Below are 17,422 nucleotides of genomic sequence, written 5' to 3' on the forward strand. Positions count from 1 at the left end.
ATAATAATAAAAACAACAAACTTTTTAAGCCCAATCGCAGCGCCAAAAGTGGTTGAACAATATCAGAGCTGCTTTAAATGAATAATATACAGAAACAGAGAGTAGTCTGAAATTTAACGTCTGTTGACATGTGATACAAATTATTTAAGGGATTGCTTTAACCAGTCCCCACAAAGAATATGCTATAAATATATGGATGTTAAACGTATTAATATTTTAAATAGGATAAACTATGACCATTTTCCAATTTGTAGAGGAAAAGTAGTTATTCGAACACATTTTCATATATGTAGATTGTTGAATATGAGCTAAATCAAAGAGAACAACTAAGACCATAATCCCAAATTTTGCTTCTAGTGATGTGGATGCAATGGATTAAACACAATCACGTCTTAATGTTCACTTACGTTTCGACTTTAATGAAGTATTGGAACATTGTTTGTTAATGGTTTTCCTTTTAAAGTTCTGTATCTACATTAAATAATTTTGTCAAATTTAATTGTTTCCAATTTATTTATTGTTTCTTAAATATGTGTTTCGTTGGCACTAAGTCAAGTCCTGTCGGTATTTGAAATACATCTATATACAATATAAGTATTTATTCAAAACTCTGAACTGCTGATAGCAATGAGGTCAATATGAAAATACCTTTTCCACGATGACTTAGGCGTTTTTAATCCAATCTTGACGAAATTCGTCCAGTTGGTCAATAAGAATTGTTATATTTATATATTACTAGCAATCCCTTACTTTGGAAGTGTGGCTTTTATCGGATATCGATATGTATCGATACTCAAGAAACGGCTGCATTTATTAATACAATGAAATAAACTTGATCTGTCAGGCGTATACAAGAAATTATATTGCAAGTTGGAGATTCCTCATTCTGTTACATAAATTTGCACAAAAACATTATGCTCATTTTTAATTGATTTAGAGTATGAAAACGCTTTAAATTTATATTAGCTTAAAGCACAACGAAAGTTGGTAATATGTTGAGTAGCTGCGACACATTCTGAAGAAAACGAAGAGAACATTGCTAAGAACATTTGCAAAAGCTCATTTGCAAAAGCTCATCATGCCAACTTTCTGCCTAAGCTTAATTTTATAAGAAAGCTTTTTCGAAACAGCTTTCTTATCACAGCCTTGCTCCGCCAATGTGCAAAAGCCAGCTCATGAACCAAATGAAAAGCACAAAGCTTTCGCAACTTTCACCACACGGCAAAGCTTTGCGCTGCTGCCGTTGACTAAATGGAGGCGGACCACGCTGCGTATGAGCTATTTTACAACCATATAAGGGAATTGCTATGGTTCTAGCTAACCAGCTGGAATGTGCCGCATGAAAGGCTTTCAATACGAATAAATAAAAAACAAAATGAATAAATACAATGTTTTAATAAATGTCTTGTTTAACCCAGGTAAATTAATTGGAATGCTTGCGGCGTTTATAGTTCAAATTCATTACACATTTATTAAGTTGAGAACTTTTCACATAGATGCATTAATGAAACTCGTAATTCAATGGGCGGGTTTTCAACATTTTTCTCTCTCAGTTTCACAAATACGAATTGTTTGCTCTACGATTTTATTAGTTACTAAATAAACAACAACAAGTTGCACTTATCAAGTTAATATATTAACTAAATATTAAATTTATCTAAATATTAAATTTATACTTTTTACATTTATATCTTTGACTGCTAACACATTTTTTTTCTTTTCGTTTTCTTTTTACTTGCAGGTAAGTTTGCAACTTCATAAACTGGAAGCGTAATTAAAAAACTGTAAAATAAGAGTCGTAAGTTAACATTTAGCTTTAAGCGATGTGAGCGGCAGGCGCCAAGTTGTAAATTTACCGTGCGCTTTGCCCAGTAAACATGTCGAGATTCACTTGCTTACAGTGAAGTGCGCCTTGGCATCCCATTATTCCCATTATTATTTCAACGGGTCTGAAGGATTCGGGGTCAACGAAAAGGGAGGGCAGAGCCAACAACAATTTTAATGAGCTTGGCCAGTCTAGTGGGCCAACGTAATAGGCCCGCTAAGTTCATTACGCACGACTTAATTATACGAAATGTCTGCGGAATGCTTAAGCCATGTTGACTGCTTCTACTGTTATGAAACTTTTGGCAGTGCAATTTGTATGCATTTAGCGAGCCGAAGAGCAACCGGAAACATGGTCAATCATGTGCGATGTGCGAGTGACATTTAAATTATCCGTCTATCAATAACATATTTGCGCAACAAATGTGCAGTTTGCAACTCTAAAGCCAAACTCCAGGCTATGGCAAAAGTGCAATCAAAAATATATATGACTTTAAAAGTCTGAGAAAATACCAATGAAATTAGTTTACCTTGGCTAATATAATATATTAATAATATATAATATAAATTTGGATAATAATAATAAATAATAGACTTACATCATGCCAAAAGTGCTAAAGCTAATAACTCTTGACTATGACTATGATTTCTTCATAATTTTATTCATATCGAACTTATATATATTAAGAATAAGTCAGCTTGAATTTTGATTCAAGTAATGCACCAGAAGAAACAACTTTTAAGGACGTTACAATTTGTTCTTTTCACTTGCGTTTCATCAGCTTTTAAAGTTATTGGGCCCAGCATGTGCTCTGAGTAAGTCCATTTGAATGCGAATTGAATGCAAGGTTAAAGCCACTTCTGCAGCCCCAATGAAAACTCACAAGTGTAAAATTTGTTTAAGTGTTGTTGTTGTTGCTGCTTCTTGTTTGGTTAATTAGGTAATCGGCTTCTGTTTTCTTTCGTAGTTGCATTTCAACTCTATAAGTATAAGTGACTAACTACGACTGTATGAATGTACATTTGTCTATGTGTATTAGAGCTTTTGTCGGCCCAAAACACCTGCACAAACTGAAAAATACATCAAATATTGCTCTAATTTAGATGATGAAACGCGTTTACCTCGAGTACTCGTTGTTGTTGTGTTTATATGTATGTATGTATATAGTGCAAATGGGATATAGAGCGGAAGACACATTGGATGCTGTGTATAGAGACACAATTAACACAGATTGTTGGGAAATTTAAACAAAAACAAATTCCATTTCAAAGAATGTTATGATGTTATGGTATGCATATTATAAATAAACATTTATTTTTTTTTTAATTTGGTTTTGTACTGCTTAACAACTCCAATTCTCCATGGGGAGTCGTCGAGTGCCGCTGTTGATAAATGCTTGCAAATGTTTGTAAATCATACGCCGCATTGCACGAAGCGTTTTGGCACAAAATAAAATGGTAAGCCCCGAGCTGCATCATTACCTTATCGGCCATTGTTGTCTATACATTTCTATAAATGATGCGTGTCTGGGATTTGGTGCCGCCACCGAGGGCTGCTGCTCAGGCAGCGAGTGCTTCGTGTTTGCGGCAGCCACATCATTAATGCCGCCACTCAGCCAAATAGTAATGACAGCCAACATGTTGGCTAGAAGCACACTACTTAGCAACATGTTGGCTTGCAAAATAAAAGCGATAATTTCGTTCTTTTTTGGTATTTGAACTGTAATTGCAGTTTGTCATAATACAATTTGACATGAATTGCAATAGTTGCACGTGCATACAAATGCTTCCAAATAATTTATAATTCTCTTAATAAAACACAAATATTAAACATTGTAGTCTGCGGTTTTTAATATGCTTTCTTTTCGGCAGGGAAAAACTGCAGCTGTTTGTTTGCTTGTTCTGTTTGCTTGTCCTTGGCTTTTTCCAACTGTTTTGCCGTTGACTACCAATTTCTAGTTGCCGCCGAACGAGGCAGAAGCATGTGTAAAACGGGTATAATATACTTGTGCTAAAGTATGTAACAGGCAGAGGCCAGACTTTAAATTGAGAATATATATATTCTTATATAGCATACGCAGATCAAAGCCTTACTGAGTTCGAGATACAGATATAAACCAAGAACTGATGGCAATTGAAAAATATTACTCTGTAGTTGGATAGGAACATATTCTAAAAAAAACAAAATATTCTGTCTTTAAATTAGACAAAACTTTTTCTATATTTTTCAGAAATATGTTTCTTAACAAGTATTTCTGAGAAGTAGAAATGCAAACCTTTATTTTTGGAAAAAATCCTTTTATCCGTTAGTCATATGAACTATCTAAAGTGTTTGTAAATGTGAGATATTAAAAATTCTGATCTTTAATAATAATATAATAACAAAATAAATAATATAGAATAGAGTTATTCTTTTATGCACATATTAACAGCAAAACAGCCTGAGAACTAGACATACTTATGCAAAAGTTTAGAAAAATATACCCTGGAATTAAGAAAAGAAAAACTGACACACACAAAAAACATATATCTAAGAAGTACACGACTTTTATTAGGTGATAACTTGCGTTCAGGGTGTCTTCTTGTTGAGCTCTCTCAATTTATGACTTGTTTTGCCAAAGAAACAAAAAGCTGACAAACTGAAGCCCGAGCTGCAGCTGGTGCACTTTTACTGCTCGGCGGTTTTTTTTTTCTGCACAATTTTGCTCGCAACATGTTGAAAGCGAACGTTAAGCGAACGAACCGCTGCCGAGTTGCGCATTGTTGTCGTCGCCGACGTCGTCGTTGTCTTTGTTTGGTCGTCGTTAGTCACGAACCGATGCCGCATGTCAGTTGCGTAGCAAACGTCTAGCGTGAAGGTTTAGCCAGCAGCAGCGACTAAAGAATTTGAAAGCGAAACCGGCGGCAGCCACAGCAGCCACAGCTAACTTGCAGCAGTGTCAGCACGTGTCCACAACAGCAGCGCAGCCATAACCAAACAACCACCATCAACAATTGCAAGCACCATAAGACGCAGAACAATAAGCAACAACTGTAACAACAACAGCAGCAACAACAGCAGCAACAACTGTAACAACAACAACCACAACATCCACAACAACAACAAGAACAACATCGCGCGCGTGTGTAAAGTCGAGTGTTGTGCTATTCCTAGCATATCTTTTTGACTGCTAGTAGATGATTTTTCTCTAGTTTTTTTTTTTTTTTTTGTATTCCATGCTAATTTCGTATTTTTTTTTTTTTTTTTTGTGCATGTGTCGCGTGTTGAGCACCGCAGGTGCTCTAAAACTGAAATCAAAGTGCCCAGCCCTGGAAATGTGATGTGTGTAACGCAAAAAAAGAACGAAACAGACGAGTGACTCTCTCAGATACTATCCGCTGGCAATTAGTGCAACATCCAACAACTACAACAACAACAACAACAACAACGGACGATGAACTGAACTTGTTACAGGGCACAGAATCCATAGCCGAAAAAAATGCGGCACAAAGTCAAAATCTTTCGCTGAGTATTGATGTATGTGTGTGTGCTGTTGTGTATAGTTCCTTTTTTTTTTGTTATTTTTCTTTTTTTTTTTAACCATATATGAACATGAAATGGGTCACCCATATAAGGTTGTTGCAGACTTTGCCTACTAGCCCAAAGTCAAATAGATACAGTGACACAAAAACAGAAACAGACACAGAAACAGAAGCACAGAGAATAATTACATAGAAATGTTGAGCAGAAATTAGCTGTGTCTCGCAGCGAGAGAGGCAGGCGTAGGCAGCGTCTCTCGTTTCAGCCAATTTCCCATTTATTGCGACAAATTAATCGCTTTTATTGATTGTTCTTGTTTGTTTAGCATAAATTTTAAGCCGCCTGCGCCAGAGAATCAAGCCGCATAGAGCGAGTAATTTATTGCCGAGTGGGAGGAAGGTTTGTTGGCACAACGCGTTTTATCGCTATGATCTACGTTGAAAATGAAACGAAGTGCGGTCAGGTGGGCCCCTTACAGATAAGCAAAAATATCAAATTAATCACAATGATTAATGTTAACCGCTCATGGACTTGCTAAATTTAATAGTGACTCAAACAAAAGTGTGAAGGGGAGAAACAAGAATACTTTGGTTAGGCTTTGTCGACAGATCTTTTAAATGCTGTCAACGTCTGAGACATTCATGAGTCAATCAATTCAAGAAATAAATCAAAATTAAATGGAAATCGCACACGGCAATAATTTGAACATATCACTTGCTATCAATTAACGCGTTATAAACGCGTCAATTCTGTAGAATTCGACAAGACAATACAACACATGTTCTCAGCTCCATGCCCCCCTCACACTGCCACACAATAAGAGTGTGTGTGGAAACAAGAGTAGCTCGACAGACAGTGTGCACTGTATTTGCTTTTTTTTATTATTATTTTTTTTTGTGGTGCTCCGCACCTCCTCTCTTAATTTGACCCAGGGCAGGCAGGAATGCGGCCGAATGTCTAAGAATTTTTGGCAACAATCAAAATTATTGGACGACCACCAATGCGAAAAGGAAATAAAGAACCACACAGCGAACACATAATCATAAAAACAAAACAAAACAACGACAATGTCTACGAAAATTAACACAATTTTTATGTTCGGGGGGCAGCTGAAGCAATTTTAAAATGTTCATCAAGCGACTTGCGTGATATGAATAATGACTAATGAACGATTTGCACAATGCCCTGCCAAAAACTATATATATATATATATATATATATATATAATATATATATTTATATATATAGGTAGATGTTAAATTGTAAATTTGCAAATTCCAAGATTTGTTACTGTATCTATTCACATTAGTCAAACTATGCCATGTAATTATGCACAACAATGTGACAAATCAAGCGAATGCATAATGCTATTTGTTGCTTAGAGTATTCATTAAAATTGTCTGTAAGAATTAATCAAATCAATTTGAACAGTTTTTGGCATTTTGTTAGTGTTTTTTTTTTGTGTTTTTGCACAATTAACGCATTCCGCAGTGCAACTAAGTGCGGGTAGTTGTATGCCACAGATACGCATTCAGGCAACAGTCTTCATCTGTCTGTAATAGTATGTGTATGCTTGCACGTGTGTGTCTCTGTGTGTGTGTGTGTGTGTGTGAGTAGCTGGGCTTGGGCTTAAAAATTCATTTTGGTGGCCATTTGATGTGAAACTTATTTATTTATAAAACACACAGAACGCGCAGTCGAGTGTATGAATTCTGTGCTCTGCAACAACGAAGACAAGCAGACAAATTTAACGATAAAACTGAAAATAAAAATAGACCTAAACCAAAACCAAAACCGAAACCAAAACCAAAAGCAATCGCAAACAGCGACCGAGCTGCTGCTGCTGGCCAGAAAGCCAGCCAAAGTCACCAAGGTGCAAAACAAGGACATGAAATATTTAAAGAAAAATTAGAATGCTCCAAAAGAAGCAGCACAATAATAATAAGACTAATAATAATAATAATATTATGGAAAACAAGAGCGAAAAGTGATTGCAGTGTATTATCTTCATTTTGTGTATGTTTCTTTGTGTGTATTTCAATTTCATCTTTGTTTTCTACTCTTTGCGCTTTAAATCCAAACAGTTTTGGAAGCTTTTTGCACAAAAATAATATAAATATATATATATATTTATATATATATATATATATATTTATGTATACTTATAAAAAAAAACAGAAGCACGCACCATACGTAAAAACAAATACAAAAACCATAAGCTAAAAAGCAATTAAAAACGAAACAAATTGTGCCGTAAGTCAAGTTGGGGGCACTCGCCCAACTTAAACACCACACCTCCACCAACAAGAACAACAACCAACCCACCAGCAACAATAACCTGAACAACAAAACAAAACAACAACAAAAAAAAAACAACACATTGTAAACGCATCGCAACTGTAGGCGAAAGGTTCGCAACAGGAAGAACACAAGGAAACGCAATACAAAAGGTAATTTGACGGCGACGACAACCAAACACAAATAATGTAATTACATTTTTAACAATAATTGCATAACTGTGAAACTGAATCTGAAACTGAAACTGAAACTGAAACTCGAACTCAAACATTTAACGGTAATCAAAACTCGCCGGTCTCAACATGCTATAACAAATTACGCATCCGCCGCGTGTGCGTCATCGCGAGGACTAAATTAACAGTGTTAGTGTTAGCTGATCTTGTTTAGGATTTTAGTGCGCACTGTGCTGCTAATCTAATTCAATTAGCAACTTGATTACTCACAAACATTCATTGTTCAAATAGAGAACGCCGAACTTTCACCATATTTTATACAAAGAGTCCTCTCGGATTGGCATCTATTGGAGACAGAAAATATTATTTATTATGAGGAGAGCAAAATAAAACTTAAAAAAAAAAATAATGGGTGAATCAAGACAATCAGTATTCGGTTTAGACCGATGTTTTATAGATGAATCAAACTGTTCCCAAGATGCAAAAATAAAGTATCTAACACAGTTCAACATTCGTTTTTATTTTCATATTAGTTTAATCTATTCAAAAGTTGATTTTTGTCAAAAGAAGAACATTTCCCAATCCAATTTGCGCTCATTAAGCTAATATACGAGACATATCTGCATTTGATTGAATTAAAATGCCACAATATATCTATGTGTTGCTGCTGTTGATGGTGTGACATATGCTGGCCACATGTATGCCTTGCAACATTGAAGCACAGTGTCGCACACAAGTTAGTCAACCTGCCATTTGGGGTTTCGGGTTAGTAGAAATGCGACACGTTTCACAATCGTATCGCTGGCTGCTTAAAACTGTTTAGGACCATTGAGCAGCGGGTCTTATTCAGCTAGCGTCGATAAGATAACATATATGTACCATTGTTTGTTCGATTGTAATAAGTACTGCGTGTCTCTGCGCGGAACTCAAACGTTCGAATCACAAAACAACAACAACAAAAAAAAAAAACAACTAAATAAAAGCAAAAACAATGAGAAAAAAAAGACTACAAGTTGTGTACATGGCTAATGCTTGTTCGATATAAGTTTGATATATATATATGTAGACATATGTACGTATATCAAATCTGCGATTGACGTATGCAGCAATTAATGGGCGACATTGCGGCTGTGAAGCACACTTTCATTGTAAACACTCACACGCACCCCCACCACCAACCTCACCATCTCTCCCCCTCTCTGTCTCTCTCTCTCTCTCTGTTTCGATATGAGAATAGGACAGAGATTTGAACGTCTTGATAAGTGAGGAACATACGTATTTGTGTGTATGAATGTATGTCGCTTGTGATAAGATTGAGATAAAGCGTTTGCTTTTTAAATATTTGCCAAATATTGGCTAAATATAGCCAATGGCCAAGGTGTGTCTACACTTTTCGACGTGACGATGTCAATCGCCTCCAGCCAAAACTGTGGCTGCCAACTGCCAGCGGGCTCTTAGACGCCCAGCACTCGGCTGTCAAGTGCCTGGCACTTCAACAGCACTTAAAGGATTTGCATTTACACAGTGTCAATTACTGTTGTACAATTTAAAGCCAACTCTTTACCCTCGCCCACTGTCTGCCTTTTTCTTTACACATTTATATATATATATATATATATATATACATATAGATATAATATATGGCATATTGCACTGATTGGCAAATTGCAACAATTTTGTAGAAATTTTCTGAGATTTGTCATAGAAAATTGCTCAAAAGGTCCCAGACATTTGAAATTGTTAGTGGCTGTGGATGGTTTTGTGGGTGGTTTTGCAAATGGCTGTTTTATATTGATTTTTATATGTGGCACATGTGCCTTAAGGGCAATTTATATTTAAATGGAAAAGTAAACATCGACTAAGGTCTTTCCATGTGCCTGACTCACACACATAAATATATATATATATATATAATAAACATATTCGTTGAGGGTATGAAAACTTGACTTGATTGGTTAATAGAAAATGCTGGTATTTGGTTAGTCACATGCATTGGCATGCACTGTTGTGCAATGGCAACACTTGCAGCAGCATAAAACTCCAAAGGGCTTGCCTCCAATTGACTTGTGGCTACAGCTGCAAGTGCATCTATTCATCGGCATTCTGTACTCGATTTGCGTAATTGCAGCAGCAGACGTTAACTGCCACTCGTACTCATTGTTGTAGTTATTGTATTTTGATACACTCATATTTATATATATTTATTTAGAGCTAATTAAATAGTTGACAGAGCATTCACATGATTGCTTCAAGTTCGCTTAGTCATAAATACACTCAACGAGGTATTTGAACGAATGTTCGAATGTTTTACATATACTCCAATTTGTTGCTCAATTTTTTTCTACAGTTCTTAATATCGAGTGAATATTCTTGGCGTGGCTTATGGTCCACCCTAATGCCAATCATCTGTCTTTCAACTTTGCATGCGGCATGCACTTTGTATTTGCCACTTTGCATTGCCACCAACAAGTAATTTAGCACTCAAGTTAAACACTATTCGTCCATTTTCAGTTTTCCTCGACATATCCAATTAATGTTTCAGCTTGTGCTTGTCGGTCACTAATTACAAATTGAATTCATCACAGTTGGCAATGTGCATTGAAATCCGTTTTGTCATGCGGTCGCTGTTTCTGAAATTTTCACATTTTCCATTCGGTCACCAATTTGGGGAAATTGGTTGTTGATGCTGATGTTGGCAGCACACAAAATGGCTTCGGCCATTTGAACTTCAACTTGACACAATTTGTGGACTCTAATTTGCTATTAGCACGCTACAACAGCGATAACAATTATAATGACAACAACAATAAGTCCAAATAAATGATTATAGACAGGTTGCCAGCTTCGATTTGCGTCTTAATTCGAAGTTTTATTTTTTGCTTTCTGTTTTGTATGCAAATTGTTTGACAACATAGCACATAAATAATCAATATGTGACTGGCTGTGTGTGTGTGTGTGTGTGTCGTGGGAACGTTTATGGCTGCCATTTTGGATTGGATGAGTTTATGCAACATGCCAAAATGTGAGGCGAGCATATTGATTGATTAGACTGACAGCCAAGTGGCTTTATCAGTAGCACAAATGCCAAAATCTATTCATTATTCGTTGGCCTCGACTTCTCTTTTTAATTAGAACCACTTTTTTAACACTTATATTAGATGGATTAGAGGTGTGTGTGCGATTTGGTATATACAATTGCTGCGATATATATATATATATATTTATATGTATATATATATGTGTGTTTTTAGAAAAATGTGCTGGTTGTGAAACTGAGATAAAGTTGGAACTGCAACCGCGTGAGCCAACTAAGCAAAGATACCCTATTCGTGTATATTTAATCATGAAATAAGTGCAAAAGAAAAGCCACAGGCAATTTTTGTATATACCACAACACCTATATACACACACACAGGGCCAAGGCCACACACACACACCATACTCACTGACGCAAACACAAACCTGCAGCGATAGAATAATTGAAGAATGAAATATTGCGTATACGCACAATTACTTCACAAGTGGCAAAAACTTGAACACAAACCGAATGTTAAAAGAATGTCAACCCATCAAGTTCACAACGAACTTTTATTGCACTTCCTCATCTAATTTTGTGTAAAAAATTACTCACTATATTATTTATAGCTCGAAATCAACTGAAAACTCGTTCAGAAATCCAATTTCAGGAGTTGAAAAGTGGGAAACATTTGATTTTCTTACATCATGGATAGCTTAAGCTAGTTAAAAAAATTTAAAAGGGAAATGCGAGCGTTTATTTAACAAAATGAATACAATAAAAGTATTAGTAAAAAGATATATATGATAAAATTCTTAAAATATCTTTATGGCCAATTCGTGCGAAGCAATAATATTAAATTAGTAGTGCCAATTTAGCATCTGTCCACAAATTTCATAATATAATTTTAAATAGAATTTGATTTAGAAAAGAGAAAGTAATAAAATAATAAAAATAAAGCTACAAAGAAATGTAGATAAAGAGAGAGAGAGAGAGAGAGAGAGAGAGAAAAAGAACACCAAAAATCGATTATGGAGCACAGCAGAGTAAGTGAGGCTCATCGTCTGGTAATTTCATACTTGGCCCTATGCTGCCAGCTGCCAGCTACCAGCTACCAGCCACAAAGCGTAATTGAATGCGCTGAGCACTACTCAAGGGCCAAGCGAAAGAGTACTCTATGAATATAACCCAAGCACATTAGCAAGCCGTAATAGCCTCACAGTAAGCGTATTTCCTAAGGCCATTTTTGGGGGAGTTGCGGATGTGGCCTGCTTTATGTTGACAGAGATTATGTGACAATAAGCTTAGATAATACATTTGTGGCAAAAATATAGTGGAGTATGGGCGGGCGGGCACTTGCCCCCTACAGAAGAACGGCACAAATGCTGTTGCGCTCTGTTGCCTGCCAGTGCCACTGCCACTGCTACTGCTTCTGCCTTTGCCTCTGTCTCTGCTTTTGCCTCTGTTTTTTTTTGCTGCTGCTGCTTCTGCTTTTGCTGCTGATGTCGGCGGCAGGCAGCTAGCAGTGAACAGCGGGCATCGAGCAGCTGTCAATTGTGTAAATATTTTGTGCCAAAAGTACAAATAGAAATACTGTTGATAAATCGAAGCACATGACCCAACCGCCTTGCATTAACAGCTGGGTCTTGTATGTTGAAGATTGTATATTGTATATTGTTTACCATATATTGTATATATTGTGTATTATATATTATATATTATGTATTATGTATTGTGTGTTTAATGTTAAAACAAATAGCATATTGAATGCTGCTGGACTTATTCGTCAGCTTCAGCATTGAAATGCATTTGTCGTTGTGGTTGCCATTGCCAACAATTGTGAATTGTATGTAAATTAATTTGCTGACCACCTGCACCAATCAGACATTCCTCTGTCTGTTTCCATCTCGCATCTTCTCACTGTTGGTCCCACTCGTCGATTGTCTATTGATTTCGCATCTCCTGCTGTATGTGGTTTTCTCTCGCTCTCTCTCTCGCTCTCCAGTGCCAAATGTTTGGTATTACATATGCAAATATAATAACCACAAAGTCAAATTTGCTGGTCGAAATGCGCCATGTCTTTTGTGCACATTAAGTTGCAGATCGCAACAAAGCAATACCAATGAACAATTAGTATCGAGTATTTATTAATTAACATTAATATATCCTACTCGAAATGCCAATCCAAATTAAGAACAGTTTGCCTAAGGCTACCTGGTTTCATTGCAATTCCATCATAGATTCGATGCTAGATTTTCGCTGAGTGTTTCCAACCCTCCAAAAATCAAGTCAAATTGCACGGTTTAAATATCGAAAATCGATGAGTCAATTTTCAGTTGGTTTTAGGGCTGGGTTTTTTTTTTTTTTTTTGGTTGGATGGTTGGATGGTTGGTTGGTTGGCGGTTCTTGTTGGTTCTTGTTGGTTGTGCTTGTGATTGTGGAGCATGTAAATGCTTAGCTATTTTTTGTTATTTCCATCTCGTTTCGTGTGTATGCAAGCAGCAAATTCTTCTTATTCCTTTTGAAAACTGCTGCCATTTCCCTACGTTTATGAAAAGCAACTTGAAGCCAAACAAACAAATTCAATTATTTTATGTAATTCAAGACGATGACAACACAGCGTCGTATACGCAATTTCAAGTACATTTTCATTGTCGTCCCGAAGTGGAAAAATTTAAAACCATTCACTTGAGCGTGCGAAAACCATTCCAGTTGATTTATCATATGCATGAATCGATCTGGTTCTCAATTTTTTTGCCAAATAAAAATATATATGCATACAAAAATATCTGTATGCTATCCACATCTGTTTTTTTTTGGATTGTTAATGTTTTGGTGTAAAGCTGGAAGCACTTGCCTTAAACCAATTGATGTTCCCAAACTTTGCTTGTAATTGCTATTTCAATTGATTAATTGAATTACAAGAAAAGAAAAACAAGACAACAAAAATATACACAATAATCTGTGCTATTTATTCGTTACGTTGCCTGTCAATTGTATCAATTTCAAATCAATTTATTCCTATTTATCAGATAAATTTTGATCGATTACATAAGAATCACAACTGTTGACTGTCGAGGGCAGCTGACAGTCAACGCCAACGACAGTTGCCAAAGATAACAGAGCGGTCTGAAATAACATGGAGCTGGGAGCAAAGTCAATGGCATCGCTGACCTGTTGTTGCCATTTGTAATTCAAACGTTTTACAGCTCCTTGTGGTGGGAGGACAACGGTGAATTGCTTTCATTGAGGTCACCAAAGCTGACATGAAAATAAAGCGCCGTTGCCATCTGCCATGTACTCATATAAGCATCTTCAAGCACAATATCAACATTGTAATCATCATCATCATCATCATCATCATCATCATTATCATCATGAGTATTATGCTTGTGTTAAGCTCGCATGGCACAGTCAATGCTGCTTTTTCCTTTGTGACACTGCTTCTTGGCGGGTAGAATTCAAAGAATTTGGTTTTCACTCGATATTTACTGTGTTTCTGTGTATGTGTAGTTTTAGCCACTTCCTTTTGGAATACACACACACACACACACACACACACGCACAGCATCCACAAGCACCACCTGATAATATTTGTGCCCAGCAACCGACCCTGCAGCTGACAGCGCAAATGTTTCGTGCCAGTTGACGCTCAATTTAGAAAATATTTATGAGCGAGTATTACGCAAAATTATACATAAGAAACAATTGAATGGCAATTGAAATAGAACAGAACAGAACAGAGCTGGAGAGCCACATGGCATCATAAGCACATCAATCAAACGCCTTAATTGCCATTGAACCATTTGAAATTTATGCCACACACAATTGCCCTTTAATATACACTTAGCAACAGAACAAATGCCATTAATAAAACTAACAAAAAAATAAAATTAAATTAATAGATTTGAAGTACGCACATACTTGGCTTTAAAACAATTTTGTTGAAATATATATATATGTATTTCCAAAGGCAATTAGTCAATGAACAAATATTTGTTGCACAACAAATTCAAATAAATCTTTGTTTGCATATTTGTTTTATTTTTCCCCTGCAGTGCTCTCAAATCATTATTTCAATTATTTGCATAATCCATTCAGTTTTATGGCCATTTTGAAATATCGAAATCTGGTCAATCGAGAATCATTTCTCGCTCAAATGAAATCACGCGTTAATCGAATCATTTAATTATAAGCAAAATGCCAAAATGCTAACATTTCCAAAATACAGCAGTCGCAGCAAATTTTAAGGAGCACGTAAACATTGTGTGGCAAATTTATTCTATTATTATTTCTGGTCTCCTTGTCTATTTGGCAGTTTTTCGGCCAAGGCGGCAAACAAATTCCTTAAATCTAATTGAAATTTATGAAAATGGCTCGTGACCCTTTTTCGATACCCTGCCAAGTGCACGTTGTACTATGATTTCCTTAAAACTTATGTAACAGTTAATGAGTTTGAGTATAACTGTTGTCATTTCAATTCGATATAATTATAATTATCTTTCTGGCTTCTTATAATTATCTCTGTTATAACAGTCCAAATCAGGTCATTCTCAAGATGAGATTAGGAATATATATATATATATGTATATGCATGTGAGTAAGGGCATTTCGAGAGCAGCACTCCCAAGGTCCGCTTCTATTTCCTGTTTAGGTTTAAAGTTGTTTGCTTTTAAATCCCTCCACTGAAACTTAATGCGGATGCCGGCAATTTAACAATATTTTAATGGAGAGCTCTGCTATGGTTGCCTGTGTTTTAGTCGGCTGCCGTAAAGTTGTCGGCAGCACATTTAAATCCAAGCCTTTTACTTATTTAAAATTCCTTTTATTTTTGCCTTGCTTTCCGTTTGCCTGCCAGCCCGCTTCTAGACCGGAACTTTTGATTGGCTGCCCGGCACTGTATGGCCGCCATTTTGTTGTCGCTGGTTATGTTTTTGTAGCTGCCACCTGCCACCTGCCACATGCTATATGCTACTGCTACCTGTTACCTGTTACCTGTTACCTGTTGTGTATGAATTTGCAATGAGCTTTTGATTAGCTTTTGGAATACTACAAGAGCAACCAGCAGCCAGCAACCAACAACCAATTTGCACTAAAATAATCTTCAACTCTGGCAGTAAGCTCTGATAAAATGCATAAAGTTCTTGTGGCAACTTTCAACTTTGACCATAAACAGTTCGCACTCTGTGCGCAAAACTTGCTCAGAGTGCAAATAATAATTAATTAAGAGGAATATGGCCTTGCAGTGCCATCGTTAGAGATCGAATCGAATTCTTAGCTATCGTGTAAATGAACCTATTCAATATGTTTAACTTTACATGCTGTTACAGATAGCTATAGCTTATCCGTTGTATTATTGCCCTTGGTTAGTTTGCCCGATAGCTGGTTATTGTGTTATTGTTATTGCTTTTTAAACAAACTGATAAGCCCTTCCAAGCCAACAATAACTTTGTTGTTTTGATTTACAGTTCTTAGATGCTTATCGCTATTAGTTTTTGTTATTCAATTGCAAAAAAAAATAAAAAATAAATAAGCATCGAATGAATCGATAGTTTTTTGAGTATGCACAAAAATGATACTAATTTTGATAAGAAACGCTTTTGAGCATTTATGTATAAAAAATACATATTCAAAAATATGCCTCAAACAATTATCTATCGCTGATCGAATGTAATATATATTATTATACAAGACAATACATAATCTATTCGATAAACTTATTATTTTGATCATCATCGACATAATTATATATTAATTAAGCCAAAAATATCAATGAGATTGCAGGATTCATGAAATTTCTAAAAGAGTCTATAATAAAATCACCAGAATTTTGAAACAAAAAATGAGAAATGAATATAACGACTTTTCCGAGCGAACAAATTTAATTTCATTGCTGACAACTAACTTTGCCAAAAAGGATGACGATGCTGAAAAAAAGACGGCTACTAAAGAAATGCAAATTGCAAAATGGAAAAGTGAAGCCAAAATGAACCACAGTTTTGCCTTTTTCTACTTTTGGGTCTAATTGAATCAGGTGAAAGTTCTACATTATGAAGTGTAGGTGCTGCTAAAGTTTTATGCCATTTACAAAAGTTGCCAGACAACAAAACTTAAACGCTCTGCCTGCAATAAGCACCCGGGCACAAAACCGACAAACCAGCTGTTATTCAGCACTGTATCTACCGTTGCTAAGGCCGAACACACATACACACACACACACAGAGAGACACACACAGAGATACTTCTGCACCTTAACTCTTTAGGGTAGTTGGTGTAGACCTCTCAATGGAAACTGGACTTTCGTGCCATTTGAAATATGCACTGCACTTAGTTCACCGCTAAAGCCAATTATGACTAAGCACCTGTGTGTGTCGGCTGTCTTGTGCGGTGCTTGGTGATTGGGAGAGGGTTGAGGGCAGAGGGGTGCAATGCAAAAGCAATTGTTCAATATGCAATCTACATTAGCCACAACTCTTTTGTCAATTGACCCACTTTCGAGCCTTCCGGCTGCGGCTGCAACGGGCTGATTGCGTGCTTCATTATGATTGGAATTGGACACCTCTGTGCCAAATAATAGCCAAATCAAATTTG

General features: G+C 36.2%; 1 protein-coding gene across 6 annotated transcripts in view; it reads left to right on the top strand.

Annotated features, from left to right (window-relative positions):
• LOC6565661 (cAMP-specific 3',5'-cyclic phosphodiesterase) overlaps positions 1–17,422 on the top strand; it is a 117,185-nt gene that overhangs the window by 8,996 nt on the left and 90,767 nt on the right. For 3 of the 6 annotated variants that reach the window (XM_032738996.1, XM_032738997.1, XM_032738998.1), the window contains exon 1: positions 7,557–7,794. The exons of the other annotated variants lie outside the window; for them this stretch is intronic. The gene's annotated coding sequence lies outside the window, so the exon portion shown is untranslated. Of the gene's footprint in view, positions 1–7,556; positions 7,795–17,422 lie in introns of those variants that run through there. 6 annotated transcript variants of the gene reach the window in all.

The sequence above is a fragment of the Drosophila grimshawi genome, unplaced genomic scaffold, assembly GCF_018153295.1.
Source record: "Drosophila grimshawi isolate 15287-2541.00 unplaced genomic scaffold, ASM1815329v1 contig_848, whole genome shotgun sequence".
Classification (NCBI taxonomy): Eukaryota; Metazoa; Arthropoda; class Insecta; order Diptera; family Drosophilidae; genus Drosophila; species Drosophila grimshawi.